Consider the following 13,372-nt stretch of genomic DNA (forward strand, 5'->3'; position numbering starts at 1 on the left):
AGGCAGTTCTACATCCAGACAGTTCTACATCCAGACAGTTCTACATCCAGACAGTTCTACATCCAGACAGTTCTACATCCAGACAGTTCTACATACAGGCAGTTCTACATCCAGGCAGTTCTACATCCAGGCAGTTCTACATCCAGACAGTTCTACATCCAGACAGTTCTACATCCAGACAGTTCTACATACAGACAGTTCTACATCCAGGCAGTTCTACATCCAGACAGTTCTACATCCAGACAGTTCTACATCCAGACAGTTCTACATCCAGACAGTTCTACATCCAGACAGTTCTACATCCAGACAGTTCTACATCCAGACAGTTCTACATCCAGGCAGTTCTACATCCAGGCAGTTCTACATCCAGACAGTACTACATCCAGACAGTTCTACATCCAGACAGTTCTACATCCAGGCAGTTCTACATCCAGACAGTTCTACATACAGACAGTTCTACATCCAGACAGTTCTACATCCAGGCAGTTCTACATCCAGACAGTTCTACATACAGACAGTTCTACATCCAGACAGTTCTACATCCAGACAGTTCTACATCCAGACAGTTCTACATCCAGGCAGTTCTACATCCAGACAGTTCTACATCCAGACAGTTCTACATACAGACAGTTCTACATCCAGACAGTTCTACATCCAGGCAGTTCTACATCCAGACAGTACTACGTCCAGACAGTTCTACATCCAGACAGTTCTACATCCAGGCAGTTCTACATCCAGGCAGTTCTACATCCAGACAGTACTACATCCAGACAGTTCTACATCCAGACAGTTCTACATCCAGGCAGTTCTACATCCAGACAGTTCTACATACAGACAGTTCTACATCCAGACAGTTCTACATCCAGGCAGTTCTACATCCAGACAGTTCTACATCCAGGCAGTTCTACATCCAGGCAGTTCTACATCCAGGCAGTTCTACATCCAGACAGTTCTACATACAGACAGTTCTACATCCAGACAGTTCTACATCCAGGCAGTTCTACATACAGACAGTTCTACATCCAGACAGTTCTACATCCAGACAGTTCTACATACAGACAGTTCTACATCCAGACAGTTCTACATCCAGGCAGTTCTACATACAGGCAGTTCTACATCCCGGCAGTTCTACATCCAGGCAGTTCTACATCCAGGCAGTTCTACATCCAGGCAGTTCTACATCCAGACAGTTCTACATACAGACAGTTCTACATCCAGACAGTTCTACATCCAGGCAGTTCTACATCCAGACAGTTCTACATCCAGACAGTTCTACATCCAGACAGTTCTACATCCAGACAGTTCTACATCCAGGCAGTTCTACATCCAGACAGTTCTACATACAGACAGTTCTACATCCAGACAGTTCTACATCCAGGCAGTTCTACATACAGGCAGTTCTACATCCCGGCAGTTCTACATCCAGGCAGTTCTACATCCAGGCAGTTCTACATACAGGCAGTTCTACATACAGACAGTTCTACATCCAGACAGTTCTACATCCAGACAGTTCTACATACAGACAGTTCTACATCCAGACAGTTCTACATCCAGGCAGTTCTACATACAGGCAGTTCTACATCCCGGCAGTTCTACATCCAGGCAGTTCTACATCCAGGCAGTTCTACATACAGGCAGTTCTACATACAGACAGTTCTACATCCAGACAGTTCTACATCCAGACAGTTCTACATACAGACAGTTCTACATCCCGGCAGTTCTACATCCAGACAGTTCTACATCCAGGCAGTTCTACATCCAGACAGTTCTACATCCAGACAGTTCTACATCCAGGCAGTTCTACATCCAGACAGTTCTACATCCAGGCAGTTCTACATCCAGACAGTTCTACATCCAGGCAGTTCTACATCCAGGCAGTTCTACATCCAGACAGTTCTACATCCAGGCAGTTCTACATCCAGACAGTTCTACATCCAGGCAGTTCTACATCCAGGCAGTTCTACATCCAGACAGTTCTACATCCAGACAGTTCTACATCCCGGCAGTTCTACATCCAGGCAGTTCTACATCCAGGCAGTTCTACATCCAGGCAGTTCTACATACAGACAGTTCTACATCCCGGCAGTTCTACATCCAGGCAGTTCTACATCCAGGCAGTTCTACATCCAGGCAGTTCTACATACAGGCAGTTCTACATCCAGACAGTACTACATACAGGCAGTTCTACATCCAGACAGTTCTACATCCAGGCAGTTCTACATCCAGGCAGTTCTACATCCAGGCAGTTCTACATCCAGGCAGTTCTACATCCAGACAGTTCTACATCCAGGCAGTTCTACATCCAGGTAGTTCTACATCCAGGCAGTTCTACATCCAGGCAGTTCTACATCCAGGCTGTTCTACATCCAGGCTGTTCTACATCCAGGTAGTTCTACATTCAGGTAATCTACATGGGTATATTCACAATACGAAACACAGGAAGAGAATCATGGCAGTAAATATCAATGTTTTCTCACAACTAACTGTAGCAGTTATTGCCATTCAAAATGAAGGGCAGAGATGTGGGGTGTGTATGCACTGGCTGAATACAGGATTTCCCCAGTCACGTGGCCAGATGTCAGCTATATGAGCCAACCCAAGGTAGGGAATCATCAGTTGTCGGATACCTGCATTGGGTAAGTTATCTATGGCCTCGAATCTTGAACCATGACCAGCTTATAAGCTTCCACTTATTGTTTAATGTTTGGGGGATTTCTTACTGAATTAATGGCAGTTTTGGGGAGGGGGAGCAATGAGGAGGAAAAAGTAGGTTTGATCTTGTTATTACATTGTGAAATGTAATGGCTACATTATGAGCAATGATGAAATGAAATCCAAGTTTATTTGCAGTTTGAAACCATGAGTGGAAAATATCAAGTAGTCCACAGACAAGTCAGTCTATGTAAACTTATCCTCAGCACTTTTTGTTACACTCCACCACTGAGTCTAACAAAACCTTATGGGAGGTCGCGTCAGGTAATCATTGAGAGTGACCAATCAGAACACAGCTTACCAAATCGTGAAAGAGCACATTCGCACATCCCTTATGAACTTTTCAACTCGAAAAGGTTTGTACCCGAATGATTCCGAATGCTATTTAGCGTATGATCGCTTCCAGGTGATGCACACGGCGTACGTACAGCCATGACAACGGTGAGTAAACAGTCACTGAAAATAGTGTTTTTGACAATATTCAAGGATGTTATCTTGCAGTTAAATCTATTTAACCATCTCGCATTTGAGTGGACTGTCATTGGTTGCTCAAAGGTTACCTGACGTGACCTTCTACTAGGTTTTGTTAGACTCAGTGGTGGAGTGTAACGAAATTCACTGAGACGAAGTTTACTTAGACTGCAGACAAGTAAGATACAATTATTTGATTGCCCAAAATAAAAACTGACTTGTCCCAGGTGTCAGACAATGAGATTTTTGAACCCCTGTATTCATTATTAATTAGAGTACTGTTGCAAATGCCATAATCTTTCAAAGACCAACTATTTTCCTTCTGTAAAATGTATTTATTGTTAACTTGAAAACACTGGTAATGGTTAAATTTGGTAATGGATAAATGTTACAATTATTAGATTCATCATATTAAAATAGTCATACTCAGCTACAATAATTGAGTAAAGAGTTATTGTAAGAAATGTGAGTGAGTGAGTGAGAGAGTGAGTGAGTGAGTTTGGTTTTACGCCGCTTTTAGCAATATTCCAGTGATATCATGGCAGGGGACACCAGAAAATGGGCCTCACACATTGTACCCATGTGGGGAATCAAACCCAGGTCTTCGGCGTGACGAGCCAACGCTACAACCACTAGGCTACCCCACCGCCCCTGTAAGAAATGTTCTTAATGTTGTGTTGTTTACTAACTGTTACCCTAATGAACTGACTGTCTCTATTTGACATATTTTGTTCTTCTTCTATAGCTATTAACTGAACATTTTTCCAGCGAATTCTTCACAGATTGAAGAACAGATCACTGTATGTACGGACATACAATATACACTTGATAATTTCCATCCCCTCTTTGCAAGACACACTGTGATTGGTGGATTCCTTTAAACTGGTTACAGGCTCTTGTACTGCCAGAGCACTAGCGTTACAGTAGGTGTCATCCGGACCTCTTAAGGTTTATTTAAGGCATAATCTTCCCTTTATTTTCCCACAAGTTATGAATTGCTGTCACTGATAGTTGTTAGCGGAATGCTCATATTGTGCTAATGTTCTGTTAGAATAGTTTGCAAAATCAGTTCCATGAATACCAAGTTAACTTACCTTCAATATTTATTAGTTTTTTTCAATATTCTCGTTCTGTATGTATTGGGTATAGCAATGATAAACGGGTTAGAAGGACATGTCCATTCACTCAGTCTACAAAGGCCTGCTACCGTTAATTTATGGCATCGTTACTTTTATTTTCTTAAGCGCATAATGATCACAATCATTCTTGACAATGATTGTTTGTTGCGTTACTAAAATGACATAAATATATCTACTCTTGTGTTGTGTTTCCTTTACGTGTGCTGTGTGTTACTTCAAAAATTTGAATAATTTATTTTTATATGAATCAGTTTACAGTAAACCAATATAAATTATTGATGAATAGAGAATCTCAGCCAAGGGTCTACTGATACCAACTATATTGTAATGGAACAGCCAAGGACTAGTCAAAATACTAGTAGACAAACTACACAAATATAATGGATGCTGCCACCCGGCACAAAATGTGACAAAATAAATACCAGAGTTCGGAGACGAAGTTCAGTGAAAATATATCACAAGGACCTAACATACAAAGAATGAAGAAACTGGCGATATGCAGAAGATCACACAACAAGTAGATAAAGTTCCAATAACGATTTTATTTAATGAGCACTAAACTGAAAATACACGATCTCGAAACTGTCACCTGGACTGTCATCAGGACTGGATATCTTGCTTGTCAACCCATGTCTTCGTGGTTATAGAAGTCTTGCCTTGCTGTATGGCAGTCTTGACTGAGACTCCTGGCTGTTAAATGAATTAAACTGTATAATAAACTTTGAAACTGGAAAGTGAATGAACTTGCAACAACCAGAACTGGATCCAGATAATGTAAACAACGTATTCCGGAAATCACGTGATCCGGAATGAATAACAAGGAGGCCACACCTCCAACAGCTGTCAAAATGTGATACGAGTATGAATAAGGCTAAATCCCACTTATAACTTGCATTGAAAAAAACGTATGTCTCGGCTGTAGACGATTCCAACAATTCCCCTGTGTAAGAAACCCTCAGCAGAGACTGTAACTTGATAAGGTCAACACAGCATGTCGGAATGACCTTGGACCCCCCGCATCGTGAAGACAATCAACGACTGTCAAACATTAAACTAAACTGTAATGTTTCCTACAGGCAATAAACCATGCTTGACTTGCAATAGACAACTGTGACTGTGAGTCTATCTGTATCTGTAATCTGTACACTTGATTCCCATAAACCAAGGATAATCCGTCGGAATGAATCCGTCGGAATGGACCTGCCGGAATGAATCCGGATCTCAACAAGGTTGAAAATAAAACCACAATAATCACCTAACCACAATCAGACACTTAGAGAGCAGACCAAGTGTTAACAATATCCTTGTTAATTAAAAGTTATACAATAAAGATGTCCCATAATGCGAAAATGAGAATTAAGCTGTGACGTAACCCTGGAACCCTACTATGCTTGAGAAGTCAAATTTGCCGCCCCGACTTTAACCTTGACAGCTCCATTTATAGGTGACATAAGGTCACATGACACGCAAACGTGACGTCAGGGAATTCAAGATGGCAACTGTAAACATGACTGACGTTACTTGTGCCGTAATTTTCTGTTATACCTGATACTGTAGCTTCGAAGCTGACTGCACAAAAGGTAGGTCATCTTAATTAGGTACAGCATAAGGCTGATATCTTGGCTGGAATCACTGTGATGGCTGAGAAATTGATTATCTCGGTACCTGAAGCCAAGAATAGACATGAATTTTTGTTACAATATCAACACGAGTTGATAAAGTTACAAATATCTGATTCTCTTGAAGGGGATATTTTTACTTTTATCAACGAGTGTTGATAAAACAGATATCACTAGACACGAGGGTGAGATTCGATTTATCATGAAAAATAATTCTTCATTATTTCTCAATGAAAAATGTTCGTCTCTCAACACTGAACTACCATTAGACTTGCAGTGCAGCGATATTGTAGAAATGTCATGAATTTGATGACGTCATATCAATGTCCGGGCATTGTACAAAATCTACTCGCAAAACGATGTCTCATAGGAGATGTCGTTTGATCTCACACAAGATATCTCTTCTGGAACACAGTTTTTGATGATATAGAGGATATTATATATTCGTGCCCATGTAATACTATGTTTACAACATGAGTTTACGATATTTCCCGAGCGAGAACGAGGGATATACCGACATTTTGGTAGGAGTGCCGTAAACATGGTATGTCATGGGCACGAATATAATATTCTGTTTATTGCCGAAGTCGTTCAATTGAGGAAAATAAAACCAAAGCTACTTTCAAACACGGGTTGGCTACCCGCCGTCGTAGCACGTACAACGTCACAGAGGAACCGTGACGTCATGGCATTGTTCATTACATCACGTTACCATGACAAAGTGATATTTTGCCTTAAGGCATCGTATGAAAAAAATGAACCCCGATATGTTTGCCGTCGAAAGTAATAAAAAAATATATTTTGTAACAGTATTACCGACAGATTGACAGTACCTTGACACAACCTATTCTGGGCGTTTCTCTAGCAATGAATGTTTTTTCTTAAAATTCTGGGATATTATTTACACCATTATTAAATAGATGAATAACAGTAACAGAAAAATTGGTACAAAGATTCACTATTAAAGAAAACCATCTTCATATTCGACAATGTGTTACACTCTAATAAGCGAATAATGTGTTTCCAAGTATATGTACGGTAAAACTCCAAGGGACCACGGGTATTGACATTGTACCTCTCGCACATCCCCTATCATCAGGACCGAAGTACGGGGGTATACCATAGTTCGGGTAAGGACATGCCATCCCAGGTGAGGGATCTTGACAGGTAAACGTCATCTAACTGGCAGTTAACTGCGTTGATACCATACCTTGGAGATATGTGGGCAGTGATGTAGCCTTGTGGTTAAAGCGTTCGCTCGTCACATTGAAGACCTGGGTTCGATTCCACACTGGGGTACAATGTCTGAAGCCCATTTGTGGTGTCCCTTGCCATGGTATCCCAAGGATGATTTCCCGAAAAAAAGTGGTGTAAGGCCCTGCTTACTCAGTCAGTCAGTCAGTCAGTCAGTCAGTCAGTCACTCACTCACTCACTCACTCCGAGTATGTGTATACAAGATTTGAAACAAAAGAAACATTTACATGTACCTTTTTGCTGAATTCAACTTGCTGGTCCACAAATACCTCTCGAACCTGTCACCTTACCTTGTGCATTTTTATTTTCTTAAAGAAGATATTTGCAAATATATTTGGACATATCCAAATCTTTAGTCTTTAGTCTTCTAATTTTCCTTGTTTCTAACAAACATATGCTGATGCCAATGTACATTACAAATTAATATAGTGAGTGAGTGAGTTCAGTTTTATGCCACTTTTAGCATTATTCCAGCAATATCATGGTGGGGAACACCAGAAAATGGGCTTCACACATTGTACCCAAGTGAGGAATCAAACCCGGGCCTTTGACATGACAAGCGAAAGCTTCAACCACTTGGCCACCTAATTAATATATATATTTATGTAGCACAATATATATGCCACTGAATTAAACATGTTTTACAGTATGAGATTATCTGCTGCAGTGGGGAGCTGGAACAGTGCAAGGCATTCAGCATGTACTTAATATTTATACTATAAGGGTATCCCCTGCAGTAGATTTGAGTGAGTGAGTGAGTGAGTTTGGTTTTACGCCACTTTTAGCAATATTCCAGCTATATCACGGTGGGGGACACCAGAAAATGGGCCTTACACATTGTACCCATGTGGGGAATCGAACCTGGGTCTTCGGCGTGACAAGCGAACGCTTTAACCACTAGGCTACCCCACCGCCCCTGCAGTAGATTTGAAATACTGAGTGAGTGGGTTTAGTTATACTCTGCTCTCAGCAATATTCAAGCTATATGGCGGCTGTCTGCAAAGACATTGTCTAGACAAGACAGTCAAATGATCAACATCATGAACGCTAATCCATGCAATTGGGATACGATGACACGAGTCAACCAAGTCAGCAAATCGGACCATCTGATCCCGTTTGTCGATCGCCTCTTACGACAAGCATGGGCTACTGAAAATCAGTTCAGGTATCTAGTACAGTATATGTGTGTTCACTAATGTATGAATGTATCCAAAACGACAGTTTTCTGATACGGTACAATCCCTATTATAGTATCATCTACAGTGCAAAACTGTTACAGTACAATGCTAACCGCTACAGACGGAATCTGTTACTACACAAAACAAGAACAAGGGCATCCATTACAGTTGACATCTGGTACAGTATATGACATCCAACGGAGTAGATATCCATTACAGTATAAGGTTATTCACTACAATTTACTAGGTTTACATTACAGTGCCATGGTATATGGTATCATACCTTATACTGTACCGGATAGATGTTATTCGCTGCAGTATAAAGATATCTACTAAAGTAGATTTCTGGTACAATATAAGGGTGTCTACTCCAGTATGTATATGATACAACATAAGGGTATCTAACACAATGCAAGGGTTCTCTCTTTGAAAGGTATCCGGTACAGTACAAAGGTACGCTTAGGTACAATAACAATGTATGCCATGCAGAGGCATTTTGTACAGTACCAGGATGTCAACTATAGTAAACAACTGGCACTGAAACGATGTCCACTATATGTTGTGTATAGGTATTAAGGGTATCCACCATAGCATTGGGTCTCCATGGCATAATTAGAAATCAGGGCGTCTTGTAAAGTGTATGGTTACTATTGGTTTCATTTCATCCTGAATTTAGCACCGAATGACTATGTAACCAAAACATATTACTGATATTGATATTTAATGTACTTAATGTACTGTATCTCTGTTGATGCCATAAGCATGTCACCTGTAGGATATTCCATGTGTATGAGAGTCATTTCACCTGGATGACATTCCACCCGTATGAGCGTGATTGCACCTGTATCAATGTTGTCACACCTGTATGAGTGTCATTCTGCCTGTATGAGTGTCATTCCACCTGTATATGTGTTGTCCCACCTGTATGACCTGTCATTCCACCTGTATAGGATAGATAATCTTTATTTCCTCCAGTTGGATGAAGATTACAATGTGCAGTTATGATAAATTGTACGTTAAATGATTATGATGAATGGGTGTTTCAGTCAGGATTGTTCATATACATACAAGTGTTTTAACAAGTGTCGCCATTTCCTTATAAACGGCTTACAATAATTATTACATTTGCCCACACATCCCTCTCTAGTTCCATAATACATTCTATTGGGCATCCACCGAGTAGAAATGCAAGAATAACATCATCATCTTGATCCCAGATCTTAACAAAAGTATCTACATCCAAAATATCACATATAGAGTTAAAGAGTTCATTTCTGTCATTCATATTAATTGTACATGACATAAAAACGTGCTTTACAATATCATTGGCGACAGTTACAATAACATTCTCTTGAAACTATTTCAGCTGCTCCATAGAATACAAGTCTTGCAATGTCAGTGAACTGGTCATTCTTCTCTGTGGCTAGCATCCAGAGATAATGTTCCTTACTGGATCTTATATCAACATATCTTGACAGACTTAGTCTGGAGTTAAGATGTTGTCATACCTGAATGACTTGTCATTCCACCAGCATGAGTATCTTTCCACCTGTATGAGTGTCATTTCACCTGTATATGTGTTGTCCCACCCGTATGACTTGTCATTCCACCTGTTTGGGTGTTGTCACACCTGCACTTCATTAGTGTATTCTATTAAATTAGAATTATGTGATATTGCATCAGTGTATTGTGTAGCATATGAAGCCTTATTTGGAATAAACTATTTCAGATTGTTGTCATTCAATGTTGTAATCACTTCATTCAAATTCTTTTCAGGGTTGATTAGAATATTCATAAGCCGAATTATGCAATTCCACCTTATGTGAGTGTCAATGCATTTCGAGACACTATGATGTGAATAAAAAATAACAACAAGGCACCGTTTATAATGAAATATCTTTGTACTTCGGCATTTGCTGTCATTCACCTTTCATTTAAAGATCAACTATATGACGTACCGAGCAGTATAATTGTAACTCCTACCAGGGATAATCTACAACAATCTGTATATAGTGTCCCTGCTCCTACACACATGTACCCGCTGCGTTGAAGAATTTATATCTGTTAATACTAACAGAGGTACCCGTTGCACTGAAGAGCTTCTCCCTGAATACATGTGGCAGTGACAGATTTTGTATATTTTAACATGTTGTATATTGATTAGAATTCATGTAAATAAATTCTTCAAAATTCATTACATAGTTTTAGTTATATTATTTATCCTGTTACTCAGCCTGCCTTAACTATCGCTCACAGCCAGTTCACTGAGCATGCTTACCACATGTTAACCACACAACACAATAACAAAAGCCCTTTCCCACCTAGGTCCTTTGTCTTGTCTTCATAGCCAGCTTGGGCAATCAGCTAAGCTTCACACCTTTTACACATTACAAGGTTTGTGGTCACTCCACATTCAACCGTCAGTTGTTGATATGACATGTTGATTTGACAGGACATACATTTGGACAGTCTTTGGATCGCATTCTGAGGTAATTTGGCTATTTTATTTACTTATTGTTCATGCGATATCATATTTGGACATATCTAGTAGTTGTATAAGTGTTTGCTATTCTCAAACACATAGTACTGTGTATTTGATGTTCTTATTGGTGTAAATGGCCCAATAAATACTCAGAATCCATTATAATGTAATATTAATAACATGATTGATATAAGGCAAGGTGTGTTATAAACAGATGAACACAAGTATAGCTTTGTAACCATGAATGAATGAATGAATGAATGAATGAATGAATGAATGAATGAGATCTTATTCTTGTATTGTTTTATATCTTGCTCAGCTACAGCCAAATTTGTATGTTTGAATACTGTATCATTGCTGAGTATTCTTTGTATATATTAGCATGTCTGTACATATTAGTATTATTATTTCCTCTACAGACAATCGTTTGATAGAGACAACAGCGTCCCCAGGTGTGAAATAAACCTAGGCCCACACACCTGGTAGGTTCATGCATTGTTTATATACCAGTATGATATAACTCAAATGGAAGACATTTTGTACAAAGTAATTGGTTACTGAAGCAACTATTTTATAACGTTACAGCATATACATGAATAATATGAGTATATCTGTCTAAATAGCAAGTGCATATTGCTGCATCTATTTTATTGTACACCTGATTGTTTCAGGGTTATTGTTTTCACCTGTACTCATCACAAATAAACCGTTGGCCATTGAGGAACAACAAAAAGCAGTTTCTGTTGTCTGTGCGTGACTGATGCAGCCCTGCTACATACACACATAGGCACCCACTGTTTTGTACAGTTTATCTCCTAATACACTCACAGGTACCCACTGCCTTGTAGAGCTTTAACGCCTGATACATATGGAGGTATCCACTGCTTAGCGCAGTTTTATCTCCTAACACACGCATTTATCCAGTGTTTGGTAGAGTTTTATTATCTCCAAACACATAAAAAGGAAACTGCTGTCCTGTAGAATTCTAACACAGATAGGTGCCCGTTACCTCTTCAGAGTTATGTCTCCTAACGTGACCTGTTCCCTCGTATTATGTATAAATTGTAACGACTGCATTAGAAAGAAAATATATTACAAATATATCTACAAATAACATTTGAAGCATAACTTCATTTGTTAAAGATTCAAACTTTGAATCCACACTGGGTGTTGCGCAAAAAAAGTTCTCTAATGTAAATTAATATGTCATTATGGAATTATTTTACCAGCTATAATATCTCACGAATACATCTTAAGGTTAACATAAACTTAGTTTTCGTGTGAATGACAGCATTATATAAACGATAAAAGGACCGTCGTGCATACAACACACTTTTATACACGACATTGTATTGTCGTGTATATAAGAGCATTATATGCACGACTCGTGTATTTAGCTACGGCCGCAACTGTCTCGATTGTTATAATATAGATCTTTTGTAAGGCGGTGTGACACTGATCACAGAAAATAACGGCGCTCGACTGTGACATAATTGGAAGTATGACATTGTAGAGACATGCATCCTTACCCGCTGTCATTTGAGACATCGTTGGAGAAAGACGGAAGACGGAAGACGGAAAGACGGAAACAGCTACAGCGCTCGGCTCATGGTAGACTGGTACTCTGCCTATGCTACGCTCAGCAAGCTGGCTACGGAATAGGGCAGGGGAACCAGTCTAGGCTCAGGGCTGCCTCGGCTGGTTTTCGACCGGCATGACCGGGCCTGGCCGACCATATATATTATTGGCTAATAAATCCATTATTGAACATCATGACATTGTATACAATTAATACAACATACACTCGCGATAATAAAGATCAACTAGAAGCCACAAACGTGTACCATGATAACCTTAACACGAGTAAATCGCTAACATCTCTGAAAGACGAGCGCCGTGTGAGCTGAAATAAGGAATCGTTAAACGAAACGGGGCTTAAAACATAAATGCTTCAGTCAAAATTCAGAAGCTTCATGGATAACATCGTCTTTCTTACGAGTGTGCGACATTTCGATGCAGATTCATGTACCGTTGTGGTTCTTGTACCATGAAGTATGTCAATTTTGTCACTTCCCGGCTTCTAAAGTGCCACTCAAAGACGTTACCTCAGTCAATCCTGAAACACATTACTCCCGACTCGAAAAGCTTCTTACATCTACATGTATATCAAATCGAATTCGTACCGCATCAGAAGTTACTGCTCGTCGTATTTAAACCATGCCCACCTGCAAATGATACACAACACACTTTACGGGCATGTTTTCCAATATACTTTGGCCCTTTTGGCTTCCCTATGGTCCTTTTGACTTTTCTTTGGCCCTCTAGATTATTTTCAATGTTGGCCACTTTGTCCTTTGGTCCTTTTGACCTTTCCATCAGCATAAACATTTCTTTACAGTTCCAAGTACAATGTGCTGATTATCGGCGAAGGGGTCGTTGTGGACCCCAGAAAAGAAACTTACCCCAGCCAGGGATAATCTACAACAGGGATAGGTCACTCGCTTGTTGTGTGTCTC

At 39.8% G+C, this 13,372-nt stretch overlaps 1 protein-coding gene across 1 annotated transcript in view; it reads right to left on the minus strand.

Moving 5' to 3' along the window:
• Positions 1-12,458, minus strand: part of LOC137268416 (uncharacterized) — a 71,606-nt gene extending 59,148 nt beyond the window's left edge. Inside the window, exon 1 of the mRNA XM_067802983.1 lies at positions 12,386-12,458. The gene's annotated coding sequence lies outside the window, so the exon portion shown is untranslated. The remainder of the gene's footprint in view (positions 1-12,385) is intronic.
• Positions 12,459-13,372: the final 914 nt, after the last annotated feature.

This window comes from Haliotis asinina, chromosome 16 (genome assembly GCF_037392515.1).
Source record: "Haliotis asinina isolate JCU_RB_2024 chromosome 16, JCU_Hal_asi_v2, whole genome shotgun sequence".
Lineage (NCBI taxonomy): Eukaryota > Metazoa > Mollusca > Gastropoda > Lepetellida > Haliotidae > Haliotis > Haliotis asinina.